This window comes from Panthera pardus, unplaced genomic scaffold, assembly GCF_024362965.1.
Source record: "Panthera pardus isolate Hobbes unplaced genomic scaffold, ASM2436296v1 HiC_scaffold_24, whole genome shotgun sequence".
NCBI lineage: Eukaryota > Metazoa > Chordata > Mammalia > Carnivora > Felidae > Panthera > Panthera pardus.
In genome coordinates this window covers 106,780,683-106,798,242 of record NW_026526810.1, presented here as the reverse complement: position 1 = coordinate 106,798,242, position 17,560 = coordinate 106,780,683, and positions in this window count along the sequence as shown.

Genomic DNA, 17,560 nt, shown 5'->3' with positions numbered 1-17,560 from the left:
GGAAGGAGAATGACATGAGCGCATAAATAAACCAAGAGAAGAGAGGGCCGCACAAAAACATGTTGGTGAATGTTCATAGAAGAATTATGCACAGCCCTCAGAAAGTGGAAACAACCCAAATGTCCACTAACTGGTGAATGGATGAATAAAATGTGGTATATCTGTACGATGCGGTATTATTTGGCCATAAACAGGAATGAAGTGCTGACACAGGCTACAACCTGGATGACTTTTGAGGACCGTCATGCTAAGGGGAAGAAGCCAGTCACAAAAGACCACACATCCTGTGTATTCCATTTCTATGAGATATCAGGAATAGACAAATCTAAAGAAACAAAGTAGATAAAGGTTACCTGGGGCCAGCGGTGATGAAAATGTTCTTTTTTTTTTTTTTTTAACATTTTTAAAGTTTATTTACTTATTTTGAGAGAGACAGAGCACAAGTGGGGAGGGCACAGAGAGAAGGAAAGAGAGAGAATCTCAAGCAGGCTCCGCACCATCAACACAGAGCCCAGTGTGGGGCTGGAACTCACATAGTGTGAGATCATGACCTGAGCCACGATCAAGAGTTGGACCCTTCACTGACTGCTCCACACAGGGGTCCCCATAATGAAATGTTCTAAACTTAGATTGTAGTGGTACAACTCAGTAATATACTAAAAACCATTGTACACTTTAAATGGGCGTTTCATGGTATGTGAATTGTACCTCAATAAAGATATTTAAGAAGAGAGACAGAAGGGGGAGAGTATGCTCACATGGTTGCCCTTGGGCTCTTCCTCTTTGTGCTTCTGGTTTCATACTGGAATTGGGTGAGGTTCACCTATCTTAACCCTGCCCATGGGCCACTGACCTCAAATGGTGTCTCTGGCCTTCCAGCTTGAAAACCCAGCACTGGCCAAGGGCTCCCTGGAACTGACTCAAAGCTGGTTCCAGGGAAGGATGGACTAGCTATACATAGATCCCTTCCTCCACTGCCTAACGTGGTTTGCAGCCAGACTGCAATGGAGGGTTTTCTCAGAATGGAAGTTGGAAGGGACGTATTCAGGACCTTATGTGTTCTGTTAACCAACCATAAGTTTATCATTAGTCAACAGTGTGACTCTAAGAAGACATGTGTTTCCTTTCTGGCTTTGCCAGCATTAGTTGTGTGACTTTATTATTTTTTTTTAAGATTTTATTTTTTTAAAGTAATCTCTACATCCAATGTGGGGCCTGAAACTACAACCCCGAGATCAAGAGTCACACGTTCCACTGACTGAACCAGTCAGGCGCCCCAGTTGTGTAACCTTAAATACTACCTCTGTAAGCCTCAGTTTCTCTCTTTGGACCACCATTTCTAGGGGGCAGTGCCTATGACAACTCCTAAGGCTGTGATGACAAGATGTGCTGGGCTGACGTGCTTTGATAAGTCAAAGTCCACCTAGAAAATCACAACTTGCCTCACAATGGGAGAGGGTAGAAGGACATGGAGAACATGAACGCAGTGCTTACCACAGGGCCACATATTTCATTTATAGATGGGGAAATTGGGGCCAAAGTTTCTATATCTAGTTTGTGGCAAACCTAAGACCAGATATCAGTGGTCTTGCCTATAGTAGGCCACTTAAAAAAATTTTTTTTGTTTTTTGTTTTAATATTTATCCATCTTTCAGAGACAGAGAAAGACAGAGCACAAATGGGGGAGGGGCAGAGAGAGAGAGGGAGACACAGAATCTGAAGCAGGCTCCAGGCTCTAGGCTGTCAGCACAGAGCCTGACACGGGACTCAAACCCACAAACCGTGAGATCATGATCTGAGCCAAAGTTGGACGCTTAACCGGCTGAGCCACCCAGGTGCCCCAATAGTAGGCTGCTTATGAATCAATAATGGAACAGGAGGGCTTGATGGGTAACAAATGCCCCATCACGAGGGAGATTCAAGCCAAGGCTAGATGGCATTGCAGCTATAAAAGGAATTACTACACTGATCTCCAGGGGAAGACGCTTCTGTTATTGGCATTGCATGGGAACAGCATGGAGATGACACAACTAATCCCAGGACAGGATGGTGAAGACGGGGGCCCTGCAGCAGAAACAGGCTCATCCTGTCTACTTTCTTGAATTTGCAACTTCCTGAGAGAGGCTCTGCCTCTCCTCTGCTTTCCCCTCCTCCCTGCCCTATTCCCAGGCTGAAGTGGACAAGCCAGGGCTGGTAATTGTGTTAGTTCGGTTTCCTCCCTGGCCCTGCCCTCCTTATAATCTGATTTCCAAGGGACAAGGGATAGCAGGACCCAGGCTCAGGAAGAAATCTGCTCCCTCATGTCTGTTTGGCCTGCTAATTTGATAGAACTACTTGCTGAGCTTCCACAGAACCCCCCCATTAGGAACAAATTTCATCTGGCTTCCATAGCCCGCTCTGGAGAGCACTCTGGGTCTCAGCTCAGAAGGAAATTCAACTTCCAATTCAATTTCTGCACAAGGAAATTAAGTCTTTATTAAAATAAGAACAACCAGAGATTGAGCACCTACTATGAGTCAGCCACAGCACCCAGTGCTTTATATTTATATTAAACAGCTCACTAAGTGTGCTGTTCTTCCTGTGAGTTCATGTGCTCCAAGGGAGGCCCTTGGCTAATGATTCCCTTTGTCACAGGATTCACCCTCCATTTGAATGGATCTGCCCTTGGGTCTGGGGCCTTTGGCCAGCTCTTGAGTGATCCTCAGAGAAGCAGTGTTTCTAGTGCAAGATGGCTGCCCACACATGTAACAGGCTCTAACCCAAGTCCCCTCTCCTACCCCAGGGTTCCTGGTGTTTAACAGGAACCAACAGCCCCTCAGGACACCTATTGGAGCTCACTTTACCATCCCACCCCATTGCTATGACTAACACCAATGGCGGTGAAGCCCATTCTAAAGCTCAGCCTGCCAAGCATCCTGGTGGGCGAGCACGAGCATGGAGAGAAAGACCCTGGGGCCTGGAGAGAAGCAACTTTGCAACCTATTCGCTGTGTGACCTTGGGGAAGTTATCTAAGCTCTGAGCTGGGTCTTTCTTATGTGGGAAACGGGAATAGTATAGTCTCCCATACAGGGCAGTTGTGAGAATTAAATGAAAAAAGAATAGACCGTCTAGTCTCCAGTTTCACTGTGTGGGATGAGAGTTATGAATCACCTTCTACTCAAGTATTTTCCCAGAGCCTGAACCACCTGTGTGCCCAGGCATCTGGCCCTCCACTTTGATTTCCTCCCCAGGAATACCCAGGTACTCACAGGGTTGGGGGGGCGGGGAAAGGGAAAGGGCTTGCCAGATTGTTCATAACATGGAAACTGGGGTCACCTGCTTGCTTTTTGAGGGTTTCTGTCCCCATGGAGCTCATGACACAGACAGAAGGCAAATAAATGAATGAATATATCAAGTATCACAGTGTGAAACAAGCTCTGTTCCAGTAGACATCAGGGAGGCTCCTGGGCCCCCAGCTAGGGTGCTGGTGTCATTGGCCACCCCAGGGAAGTGACAAGTGACTTTCTATGCACCACTCTACCCAGACAGTAAGCACTTGCTCCCCCAGGCAATCAGCCTGCTACCAGAATCAGTCTAGTGGCCAGTCTAGAGGGTACAGCTTGCATTACCCTCCACCCTAAAGAAGGCCCTTCCCTGCAGACCTGAGTTCAGCCAACAACTTGTACTGCCACCACTGTTGTGAGTGCAGATTCTAGGCAGCCTTGGGAGACACCAAGTCCCCTCTCAGAGAGCTCCATGCCTGGCTCCCTCCAGCATGCTTCCCTGCCCTTTTCAAATCTATTCAAATGTCACCTCTCCTGGGAGGGCTTCTCTGACCACGTGATCTAAATTAGGCAGCCCCACACGTGACCCCCATCCCACTTTCTCCCCCGTGCTGCCTGCCCATCTCCTGAACCAAAACTAACAAGTGACTTTAGCAAGGTCATATGATACAAAGTCAATATACAAAAGAAATTGTATTTCTATGATTCATTTTGAGTTAACTATTGCATATGGTGTGAGGTAATAGTTGAAGTTAGTTGTTTTCATATGAGTATCAAGTTGTTCAAGTACATTTGTTGAAAACATTATTGTTTCTCCATTAAATAGCCTTGGTACTTTTGTAAAAACATTGACTGACTATATATGTATTGGCCTATTTCTGAACTCTATAATAGTCCATTCATCTATATGACCATCATTACATTAATTCCACATTGTCTTGATTATGTAGCTTTCTAATAAGTCTTGAAATCAGATAATATAAGTCCTCCAAATTTGTTCTTCTTTCATAAAATTGTTTTGAATATTCTACGTAGTTTCTGTTTCCACATACATTTTAGAGTCAGCTTGTCAACTTCTCCAAACAACCAAGCAAAGCCAACTGGCATTTTTATTGGGATTCCTTTGAACAAATAGCTTAATTTTTAAAAAATATTTTATATGTTTTTTTCAATGTTTATTTATTTTTGAGGGGGTGGGGAGGAGGGCCAGAGAGAGAGAGAGAGAGAATTACAAGCAGGCTATGCTGTCAGTGCAGAGCCCAATGCAGGGCTCATGCCCGTGAACCATGAGATCATGACCTGAGTCCAACTTGGACACTTAACCAACTGAGCCACCCAGGTGACCCCAAATAGCTTAATTTGAGGAGAATTGATATCTTTTTTTAAATTAAAAAGAATTTTTTAATGTGTATTTATTTTTGAGAGAGAGAGACAGAGCATGAGTGGGGGAGGGACAGAGAGGGAGACACAGAATCCGAAGCAGGCTCCAGTCTCTGAGCTGTCAGCACAGAGCCCAGTTCGGGGCTCAGACCCACAAACAGTGAGATCATGACCTGAGCCGAAGTCGGATGCCCAACCGACTGAGCTACCCAGGCACCCCTTTAAAAATTTTTTTTAAATGTTTATTTATTTTTGAGAGAGAGCGTGAATAGAAGAGGGGCAGAGAAAGAGGGAGACACAGAATCCAAAGCAGGCTCCAGGCTCTGAGCTGTCAGCACAGAGCCCAACATGGGGCTCAAACTCACAAACCATGAGATCGTGACCTGAGCTGAAGTCAGACACTTAAGCAACTAAGCCACACAGGCACCCCAGAGAAGTGATATCTTAACAATATTGAGTTTTTCAATCCATAAACATGGTGTACCTGTCCATTTAATTGTGTTTGCAAATTGTACATAGTAATATTTTATAGTTTCCTGTATAGAGTTCCTTACATATATTTTGTAAAATTATCTGAAGAACCCATTAGTTTTGTGTTGTTTTCATATTTTTACTTCTAATTATTTATTGCTAGTATATAGAAGTACAATGGATTTATATTGACTTTGTATCATGTGACCTTGCTGAACTCATTTATTAATTTTCAAAGCTTTTTGCAGGTACCTTAGGGTCTCCAAAATAGGCAGTCATGTCTTTGAATAAAGATCGTTTCTTTTCCAATCTTATATATATACATATTTCCAATCTGTATATTATTAAAAAAATTTTTATTGTTTTGTTTTGTTTTATTTTATTTTATTGAGAGAGAGTGGTGGGGAGGGGGGGCAGAGGGAGAGGGCGAGAGAGAATTTTAAACACATTCCACGCACGGTATGGAGACCGATGTATGACCTGAGCCAAAATCAAGAACCAGATGCTTGGGGCACCTGGGTGACTCAGTCAGTTAGGCGTCCAACTTCGGCTCAGGTCATGATCTTGCGGTTTGTGGGTTCGAGCCCCACATCGGGCTCTGTGCTGATGGCTCTGTGCTGACAGCCTGGAGCCTGCTTCTGATTCTGTGTCTCCCTCTCTCTCTGCCCCTCCCCCACTTGTGCTGTGTCTCTATCAAAAATAAATAAACGTAAAAAAAAAAAAACAATTTAAAAAAATAAAAAAATAAAAAGAATCGGATGCTTAACCCACTGAGCCACCCAGGTTCTCCTCCAATCTGTATATTTTTATTTGTTTTACTTTCCTTTTGTATTGTCTAGGACCTCCAGTATAATGTTGAAAAGAAGTGGTGAAGCAGACATTTTTGCCCTTTACCCAATTTTTGGAGAAAAGCATTCAGTCTTTCACCATTAATTATTCTGTCAGCTGAAGATTTTTTAAAGGTGTCTTTATCAAGTTAAGAAAATTCCCTTCTATTTCTTGTTTACTGAACGTCTTTTGAATTTTGTCAGATTTGTTATGACTCTAGTAAGATGATCATGTAGGTTTTTTTTTTTTTTTTATTGTGCTGGTGTGGGGAATTACATTGATTAATTTTCTAATGGTAAACACACCTTTTATTTCTGGGATAAACCTTATTTGGTCATGCCTCATTTCCCTTTCTATCTATTGTTAGATTTGATTTGCTAAAATTTTGTTAAGGATCTATGTTCATTAGGGATTCATTTCTTTTCTTACAATCTTCTAATCAAATCATTTATTTGATTTGGATATCAGGGTAGTACTGACCTTAACATATGAACTGGGAAGTGTCCCTTTTTTCTTCCATTTTCTGAATGATTTTGTGTAGAATTTATCTTATTTTTTCCTTGTTAGGTAGAACTTACTACTGAAGCCATCTGGACCTGGAGTTTTCTTTGTGGGAAGATTTTTTTTTTTTTCAATTTACTTTAAAAAAAAGTTTTAGGGGAAACTGGGTTGCTCAGTAGGCTGAGGTCATGATCTCAGCATACTGTGGATTCAAGCCCTGTGTTGGGCTATGCGCTGGCAGCATGGAGCCTGCTTGGGATTCTTTTTCTCTCTCCCCCTTTTCTGTCCCTCCCCTGCTTGTGCTCTCTCTCTCTCTCTCAACATAAATGAATAAACATTAAAAAACAAATTAAAAAAATTCTTATATTAAGATAAATTCCATGTAACATAAAATTCACCATTTTAATCATTTTAAAGCATATAATTCAGTGGTTTTTACTGTATTCACATTGTGCAATCATCACCATTATCTAGTTCCAGAACATTTTTATTACCCTAAAAAGAAACTCCACACTTCCCAATTCCCTCTTTCCCCCATCCTCTGTTAATCACTTCTACTTTCTATTTGTATGTATTAGCCTATTCTGGATATTTTATAGAAATGAAATAATACAATACATGACCTTTTGTGTCTGGTTTCTTTCACTTAGCATAATATTTTCAAGGTTCATTCATGGGTATCATATAATAGTACCTCATTTTTATTGCTGGATGATATTCCATTGTATGTATATGCCACATTTGTTTATCCATTCATTAGTTGATGGAAATTTGGATTACTTCTATTTTTTGGCTATTACAAATAATGCCACTATGAACGTTCATATACAAGTTTTATGTGAACATATATTTTCAGTTCTCTTGGGTATATACCTAGGAGTGGACTTGGTAATTCACATGTTTATGAACTGTTTCACTGTTTAAAATTTTTTTTTAATGTTTATTTATTTCTGAGAGATGGAGACAGAATACAAGAGAGGGAGGGGCAGAGAGAGAGAGGGAGACACAGAATCAGAAGGAGGATCCAGGCTCCAAGCTGTCAGCCCAGAGTCTGATGCAGGGCTTGAACTCACAAACCACAAGATCATGACCTGAGCCGAAGTAGGACGCTTAACTGACTGAGCCACCTGGGTGTCCCTCTGTTTAACTTCTTGAGGAGCTGCCATATTCTTTTTCAAAATGGCTGCAGCATTTTATACCCCCGACAGCAATGTATGAGGCTTCTGAATTCTCCATATCCTTGCCAACACTTGTCATTTTCCATTTTCTTATGATAGTCATACTAGTGCGTGTGAAGTGGTATCTCATTGTGGTTTTGAGTTGTGTTTCCTTAATGATTAATGACATTAGCCATATTTATATATGTTCTTTATTTTTTTAATTTTTTAAAAAAATGTTTATTTTGTGTGAAAGAGCGAACTCAAGCAGGGGAGGGGCAGAGAGAGAAGGAAACAGAGAATCCCAAGCAGGCCCTGTGCTGGCAGTGCAGAGCCCGATGTGGGGCTCAAACCCACAAAATGTGAGATCATGATCCTAGCCGATACCAAGAGTCCAGTGCTTCACCAACTGAGCTACTCAGGAGCTCCAATATATATTCTTTAGAGAAATGTCTATTCAAATCCTTTTCGCATTAAAAAAAATGTGTATTTATTCTGAGAGAGAGAAAAATGTGCAAGAGCAAGGGAGGGGGAGAGAGGAAGAGAGAAAATCTCAAGCAGGCTATGCACTGTGAATGCAGAGCCCAACACAGGGCTCAATCTCACGAACCATGAGATCATGACATGAGCCAAAATCAAGAGATGCTTAACCAACTGAGCCACCCAGGTACCCCTCCTTTGCCCATTTTTAAATTGGGTTGTTTGCCTTTTTATTGTTGAATTGTGTTTCTTATGTATTCTGGATACTAGAGCTTTATCAGATACATGACTTGGAAAGATTTTATCCCATTCTGTGGGTTGTGATTTCACTTTTTTGATAGTGTCCTTTGATGATAATAATCTAATTTAATTTTTTCCCTTTGGTTGCTTGTGCTTTTAGTATCAAAATTCAGAAACTACTACAGGGTCGCCTGGGTGGCTCAGTCAGTTGGGTCAGTGTCCAACTCTTGATTTCAGTTCAGGTCATGGTTCCAGGGTTGTGGGATCAAGCCCTTAAGATTCTCTCTCTTTGGTAACCATCGGCTAAGAATCTGTTTTTTGGTTTGTCTCTTTTTTTTTTCTTTGTTTGTTTTGTTTCTTAAATTCCACATATGAGTGAAATCACATGATATTTGTCCTTCTCTGACTGACTTATTTCGCTTAGTATTACACTGCCTAGATCCATCCACATCATTGCAAATGGCCAGATTTCATTCTTTTTCATGGCTGAGTAATAATTCCATTGTCTGTGTGTGAGTATCACATGTCACATGTTCTTTATCCATTCATCTGTCAGTGGACACTTGGGCTGCTTCCATAGTTTGGATATTGTAAATAATGCTGCCATAAACATAGGGGTGCATATATCTTTTTGAATTAGTGTTATCATATGCTTTGGGTAAGTACCCAGTAGTGGAATTACTGGATTAAATGGTAGTTCTGTTTTAATTTTTTTAAGGAACTTGTATACTGTTTTCCACAGTGGCTGTACCAGTTTGCATTCTCACCAACAGCACACTAAGGTTTTTTTTTCTCCACATCATCACCAACACATGTTGTTTCTTGTGGGTTTTTTTTTTTTTATGTTTTATTTATTTTTGAGAGAGGGGGTGGGGGAGAGAGAGAGAGAGAGAGAGAGAGAGCACACACGCGCGTGCGTGAGTGGGGGAGGGGCAGAGAGAAAGGGGGACAGAGGAGCTGAAGCAGGCTCTGTGCTGACTGCAGTGAGCCTGATGTGGGGCTCAGACTCACAAACATGAGATCATGACCTGAGCTGAAGTCAACTGACTGAGCCACCCAGGTGCCCCTTTTGTTGTTTATTCTAGCCATTCTGATAAGTATGTAGTGGTATTGTGATTTTGATTTACATCTCTCTGATGGTGAGTGATATTGAGCATCTTTTCATGTCTGTTGGCCATCTATATGTCTTTTTTGGAGAAATGTCTGTTCATGTCTTTTGCCCATTTTAGACTGGATTATTTGATTTTTTTGGTGTTGAGTTGTATCAGTTCTCTATATATTTTGGATACTAACCCTTTATTGGATATGTTATTTTCAGCAAGAATATTTTAAACCACAAATTCAATTTCTTTAGTAATATTGAGCTGTTCAAATTCTCTATTGTTTCCTAAATAAGCTTTGGTATTTTGTATCTTTCAAGGAGTTTATACAATGCATCTGACTTGTCAAACCTATTGACATAAAGTTGTTTGTAATAATTGCTTATTCTCTTTTTAATGTTTAGGATCTGCACTGATATCTTTATTCTAATAGAAATAATTTGTGTCTCCTCTCTTTTTTCATGCTCAATCTAGATGTTTATGAATTTATTCATTTTTTCAAAGATTCTGGGGGTGCCTGGGTCACTCAGTTGGTTGGGCATTGGACTCTTGTTTTTGGCTCAGGTCATGATCTCAGGGTTCCTGAGTTTGAGCCCCACATCAGCCTCCACACTAACCAAGTGGAGCCTGCTTGGGATTCTCTTGCTCTCCTTCTCTCTGTGTCCCTCCTCTGCTCTTGCACATGTGAGTGCTCTCTCTCTTTCTCTCTCTCTCAAAATAAATTAAAAAAATAAACTTAAAACAAAACAAAACAAAACAAAAAAACATTTTTAAAAAATCCAGCGCAAAGCCTGACTCAGGGGCTCTAACTCATGAACTGTGAGATCATGACCTGAGCTGAAATCAAGAGTTGGATGCTTAACCAACTGACCCACCCTGGTACCACTCGAAGATCCAGCTTTCAGTTTGTCCATTTTTGGATTCATTAATCTCAACCTTATTATTTTTCCTTCCTTTTACTTGGGCTAATTCAATTTGCTCTTCTTTTTCTAGCTTCTTAAGGTAACAAACTTTATTGATTTGAGACCTTTACAAAAATTTTTTAATATAAACATTTGATGCTATAAGTTTTGTGGGTTTTTAAATCTTTGTTTTCAGGTTTTTTTTTGAAATGTAATTGACATATCCAAATCTTTTTTTTTTTTTTTCAAGTAAACTCTATGCCCAGTGTGGGGCTGGAACTCATGACTCTGAGATCAAGAGTCATGTGTTCTATCAACTGAGTCAGCCAGGCACCCTACTATGAGTTTTGTTTTAAGCATTTCATTAGCTATATGCCACAAATTCTGATATGTTACATTTCCACTCAGTTCACAATATTTCCTAATGTCCCTTGGATTTTTCGTGGGGTATTTTTTTGTTTTGACTTGTGGGTTATTTAAAAGTGTTTTTAAAATTTCCAAATATTTGAAAAATTTCCCAGAAATCTTTCTCATTGGTTTTTAGTTGAAATCTCTTGTGGTCAGAGAATATATTCTGAATGACTTCAGTCACTTTACCTTTATTCAAATATGCTCTATTTTGTTGACTGTTTCATGTGCACTGTAAAGGAACTTATATAATGCTGCTCTCACGTGGAGTGTATTATAAATATCAATTAGATCAAGTTATTCTATATTCTAATTTTTTTGTTTATTCTATTACTGATAAAAATATTGAAATTTTTAACTATAATTATGGATTTTCTGATTTCTCCTTTAATTTCTTTTATCTTTTGATATGTTTTAAAGCTCTAGTTTTAGGTATATATGTTTAGGATTGTTATATCTTCTTGATGAACTGATACTTTATCATTTTGAAATGTCCTGCTTTATCCCTGGTAATGTTATTCTAAAGTCTACTTTGTCTGATATTAAAATAATTGATTCAGGGTGCCTGGCTGGCTCAGTCAGTCAGCAACTCTTGATCTTGAAGGTTCATGAGTTCAAGCCCCATGCTGGGCATAGAGCTTACTTTTTAAAAATGCTGTAGTATTCATTCTTTTTGAAGTCTTACTTTAATTTAATGCTTTGTTGAGGTATAATTGACATATAGTAAATTGCAAATATTTAGAATATGCAATTTGGTTATAAGTTTTGACATATGTTTATACCCATAAAACCGTCTTCATAATCCAGCTGTATTTTGATTGGTGTTTGCATGGTATGTCTTTTCCCACTTTTCACTTTTTCTTAAAATTTTTTTTTAATGTTTATTTATTTTTGAGAAAGAGAGACAGAGCACAAGCAGGGAAGGGCTGAAAGGGAGGGAGACACAGAATCTGAAGCAGACTCCAGGCTCTGAGCTGTCAGCACAGAGCTCAACACGGGGCTTGAACCCACGAACCGTGAGATCATGACCTGAGCAAAGTTGGATGCTTAACCGACTGAGCCTCTCAAGTGCCCCCACTTTTTCATTTTTAATGTATGTATATCTTTATCTTTAAAGTAGATTTCTAGGGGTGCCTGGCTGGTTTAGCATCCAACTCTTGATCTTAGGGTTATATGTTCAAGCCCCACATTGGGTATAGAGATTACTAAAAAAAAAATAAGCTTAAAAAAAATAAAGTTGAGGGCTACCGGGGTGGCTCAGTTGGTTAAGTGTCCAACTCTTGGTTTTAGCTCAGGTCATGATCTTGTGGTTTGTAAGTTCAAGCTTCATGTTAGGCTCTGCACTAGTGGTGTGGAGCCTGCTTGGGATTCTCTCTCCCTTTCTCTCTCTCTCTCTCTGCCTTTCCCCTGCTTTCTCTCTCTCTAAAAATAAATAAACTAAAAATATAAAAATAAAAATAAAAAAATAATAAAGTTGATTTCTTCCTCTTTTTCAGTAAAATGATAATCTCTGCATTTTAAGTGGAATATTTAGACTACTTACACTTAATGTAAATATCGATATGTTTAGGGTTAAGTGTACCATCTTATTACATGTTTTCTACTTTTCCTTTCTCTTTTTTTTTCTTTTAAAGATTTTATTTTTATGTAATCTCTACACTGAATATGGGGCTCAAACTTACAACTCTAAGATCAAGAGTTACATGCTCTACTGACTGAACCAGTCAGGCACCCTTGTTTTCTACCTTGTTTTGTTCATTTTCCTGCTTTATTTCTGACTGAATATTATTATGATTCAATACTATCTCCTCTATTGCCTCATTAGCTATATGTTTTTGCTTCATTTTGGGAGTCCCCACAGCTCTTAGCTTATCCATATGGTAGAAGTACAAAAAAAATTCAATAAGTTGAATTACAGTTTATAAGCGAATCTTTGCCAAGGTGTCGATGACTGAAGATAGGTTGATGATGAGCTATCCAGGTGACATATAGTTACCTCTTCCTGAAGGAATCAGTAGGGAAAAGTTTTGAATCTGACAAACCAAGTTCTTTGGGAATATTCAGCAAGTACATAGCCACTTAACCATGGGTTATGAGAGGTGACAGGATCTCCCTCTCTTGGTTGTTGTGAACAGTAAATGAGATGATTCATTGATTTAACATACATTATTGAGCACACACACACTATATAGCAGTCACTGTTTTAGATAATTAAGGTACATCAAAGACAAGAACAGACAAAAAGCTCCATTTTCATAGATCTTATGTGATAGTAAAGGAAGACTTAGAATGAATATACAACAGAAGTCAAATATATGGTATGTTTCATGATTCTCTGTGCTTCATTAAGAAAATAAAGCAAGTAAGGAGATTTAGAATGTTGGGAGGTTCAATTTTCAAACAGGGTAGTTCTAGAAAGCCTCACTGAAAAGATGATGCTTTAATAAAGATTAAGGAGATGAGAGAGTGAGTTACACAGATCTCTAAGAGGTGTCCAGCCAGAGGGACCAGCAAGTGTAAAGACCCTGAGGCAGGAGTACGGCCAGTGTTCAAAGAGTAAGGAGGCCCATGTGGCCGTTGTTGAGTGTTGGAGGGGTGGTAGGAGATGAAGTCAGAGGAGTCAAACTAATTGTTCGGGGTCTTACAGGCTATAAGAAGGGTTTTGGCCTTTGCTCTGAGTGAGATGGAACCACTAGAGCATTTTGTGCAGAGGGATGACATGATCTGACTGACATTTTAGCAACATCCCCTGTGTGTGCTGCTGCATGGAGAATGAAGGAAGGGGCAAGGCCTGTAATAGGAAGACCAGCTGGGAGCCTGTGGCAATAATCCCAGCCAGAGAAGCATATCAAGTGTGAGAGCCAAGTGAATGACCCAGCAGGTGCCTAATGCAGGGACTCAGTCAGGACTGGGGTAGTTTCCAGGAGCAGAAACCCATTCACTCTGTCACAAGTTAAAATAGTAGGGTCCAGCAGGGGGGTGGGGGGGGGGGGTTCTGGCTGGCTCAGTTGATGCAGCATACAGCTCTTGATCTCGGGGTTGTGAGTTTAGGCCCCACGCTGGGTGTAGACATTACTTAAGCAAATAAATCTTAGAAAAAAAAAAAAGTCAGGTCCAGAGGGTGGTTAATTTAAGGACAGAAGGGAATCTGGATTCAGAGACCAACTAGTCAGTTGGTGAACTGCACCCTCGCCATAGATCTCAGTGGTCAGTTGTCTCTCACCCTCTCTTTCTGTGAGCTGGCTTTCTTTGTTTGGTCAGGACTGGGCTGAAGAGGAGCTGTCCTTTCCTGGTGTTCAAGGATGGTGTCCCCTCCCCTTTTAACTGGCCTGACTTCCCATCATTGATTAGACAACAGAAGCTCCTGACAGGCCCGAGTCTCAGCCTCTAACAAAGCCCTCTAACCAGTGCTAGTATTAATAATAATTAAAATGTTTTCCATTTATGTCTGTGTTTCATAGTTTTTAGATCTGGAAAAATAGCATATTCCAGGAGGGCAGAAAGCATTATGGTTAAGATGTGGTTCTGGAACCCAACATTTGGAGCTGGAATCCTGGTTCTACCACTTATTAACCCTGTAACCTTGGAAAAAATATTTGACCTCATTTAACAAAGCCAGTTAATGTGTTTGCCATGCACAGTATAAAACTGAAAAGGCACAAAAGGATATACAGTGAAAGTAATTTTTCTCCCACCCCCTGCACCCCCTGTCTCATTAGTCACCAGTCTCCACGCTGGAGTTTACAGACCACAATGATCGATTTCTTACTTAAACTTTTGAAGCCTCCATTTCCTCTTCTGTAAAATGGGAACAGTGACACTGGCCCAGTGTCCCCCCCAAAAGCTTTTATAGAGATCAGATGAAATAATACGTGCAGAAGTGCTTCATCAGGAAGCTGCAGAGACTATACAAATGGAAGGACCCAATTCATGTCAGCCCGGTGCATGACTCTTGAACTCAGACTGGCTAGAACATGTCACACCTTTAAAGAGCCAGAGTCCATCAGGTTGTCCTCATTGATCCCAAGTCTGGGTTTTGTTGAGATGAAGCAAACTGATTCATGGAGTCTCTCATAATTTTTGAATTGTCAAAATCCCATTAATAGGTGTCACCTGTTCTGAGTGGCTTTCCCTGGTTCCTTGTGTGGACCCCTCACCCCAATTCAGATGTGCTTGCTGTCTCTTTGGGCCCAAGAATCTCCCTCCAGATCCTTCTCTGCTGTGGGAGCCTTTCCCTTTTTTTGCTGACATATCACGAAGCCTCCCTCTGTGGTGGGTGAGCAAAGCTTAAATTCTGGTGTCACTTTCCATGAGCTGTGTGTCCTCTAAATCTCAGTTCCCTCATCTGTAGATTTTGGTTAATAACTACCTCTAAGGCAGCAGTTAGATGTCTTGGTCTCAGGGCCCACAAAGAACTTTTATTTATTCAGGTTATAGCTGAGTGTTTATTTATCTGAAAATGTACTGTATTATTTATAGCTATATTTTTATTTATCCATATATATATATATATACACACATATATATACCATATTAAAATTAAAACTGAGAAGATAAAACATATTTATTAATTCCTTTAAAAATAACAATAGCCAACCTATTGCATGTTAATATGCTTATTTTTAATTTTAAAAGTTCTGTATACTTTCCAAAACAAAAATATTTATGAGAAGAATAATATTCTTTTACATTTTTGCAAATCTTTCTAATAGAAGATAGCTAGATTCTCATTATTTATTCTATATTCAATCTGCTGAGATATGTGCTTTTGGTTGAAGTGTATAAAGACAATCCAACCTCATGCAAATAAGCAGTTGGAAAAGGCAGGAGTATTTTAGTGGCCTTTTTAAGTTATTGTGGATATTCTTCTTTGACATTATACCAGAAATCAGTAAGCAAGAATTTCTTAACATCAACTGCAACGTGAAACCTGAAACTATTCAAAAATCTTTTCATATTCTGTCATATTGAAATCCATGGGTCTACCTTGTACTTTAAGTGGAACATTTACCCATGCATGATTTTGTAACTTTGTGCATTAGTCATTTAGAAAGTATAGTTTTATTGAATATGCAAATCTCCTAAAAGTTGACACATTTGTTATCAATACACAAAAAATCGCTTGGCTAGTATCACCACCAATTTCATCAGAGAAGTCTTTAAGCATCAGGAAGCTGTCAAGTTCACAGTGGCAGATACAAGTTTTCCAAAATTCTTTCATACTGGTGTTTTCTTTGAAGTGGCAGGCTCATTTTGTTTATTTTTGAGAAAATGTCTGCCAAATATCCAAACATGAATACCGTGATTGTCTGTCAGGCTTTCTTTCAAGTAAAAATGATGTTCCATGAAAAAGGTGGCTAATTTAGCTTGTAACTCAAAAATACAAGTACTTTTCCTTGAGACAGCCATTGCACTTTGGAAGGCAATTGAAGTGCTTTCTGTGTACTTCCCATTTTGTCACACAGAATAGTCAAAAGACAGTACTTAGGGGAAGATTTAATAAGATAATAATTCTTGCTGCTTCATCAAGTGAAACTTCATCCTTCAGTGAAACTGGAATCTGCAAATGTATGGTGGTGAGGAAAACAATGAGCATTAGTATAGTTTGGTGCCGCTGTCTTGATTCATGCTAACACATCAACATCTTGGCCCACCATTGCTTTTGTGCATTGATGCAAATGTCAACATAGTGAAGAGGGCAAATAACATCTTAGTATTATGAAAATAGTTCTAACCTTGAGGGATCCGCTGCAAGGGTCTTGGGGATCCCCAGGGGCCAGCAAACTACACTCAAGAACCACTGCTATAGGGTTGTTGTAAGGATTAGACAAAATAATATACGTCAAGCAGTTGGCATGGTGCCTGGCACATTCTAAGTGCTTAATAAATGCAAGCAATTCTATTTATTATTCAAAATGATTTCACATATTTTATCTCACAATGACCTCTCTGTCCCCCAACCTGTATCTAGCCCAGACTGCTTCATAGTATGAGTTCACGGGATTATACTTATCTATGAGCTTCCCAAGGGCATGTATCTGTAAGCCAGAGGTTTGCCTAGTGTCCAGCTTCTTTAAATGAATAAATTGGTTTGTTAAGGTCTATATGCCAGTATGCATTTTACAGATGAAAAGTGCTGAGTGTCTGAGATAGAGTGAGTTTTCAGCTAGTCACTGTACCGGTAAGGTGAATGCTGAGGAGCAGGAGAGAGTGTCAGGCAGCAAACGCACTGGAATCCACTGGGAGTCAGCAGTGGAGAAAGGGCAAGGAAAACCCTGCCTAGCATAAAGATTATAAACAGACTGCCCAAAGGCCAAGTTTTCCCACTCATCCCTGCATGGTGCTTTACATCTTAAATAGATCTCCAGGAAAATGATGAAAGAGTATAAATGAGGAATTTGCAAAAGAGGAAGTCCAAAGGCTAAAAAGCATCTGAAGAGATGTTCAAACTCATGAGTAATCAGAGAAATGCAAATGAGAACAATGATATCTCCCTTCACACCTAATAAACTGGCAATACTAAAAAGCTAGGTGGTGCCCAGCTTTGGTGTGGATGTGGGTAAACATCCCAGGAATTCCCATGAACATCTGGTGAACAGGTCAGCTGCTATTCTGAAGCATATTCAGACAGTGCCTAGGCAAATGAGGCATAGCCTTTATAGGACATAGTTCTGGGCAAGTATCCTAAATAAATTCTCAAACTAGTGCATAAGTTTATATAAAGCTGCATGAAACTGCTGAGTGTAGTAGTGTTTAAGGGTGGTGGAGAACCAGAGGCATCTGAGGGTCCATCTCAATGGAGTGAATAGGTAAAATGTGGTGGATGTAC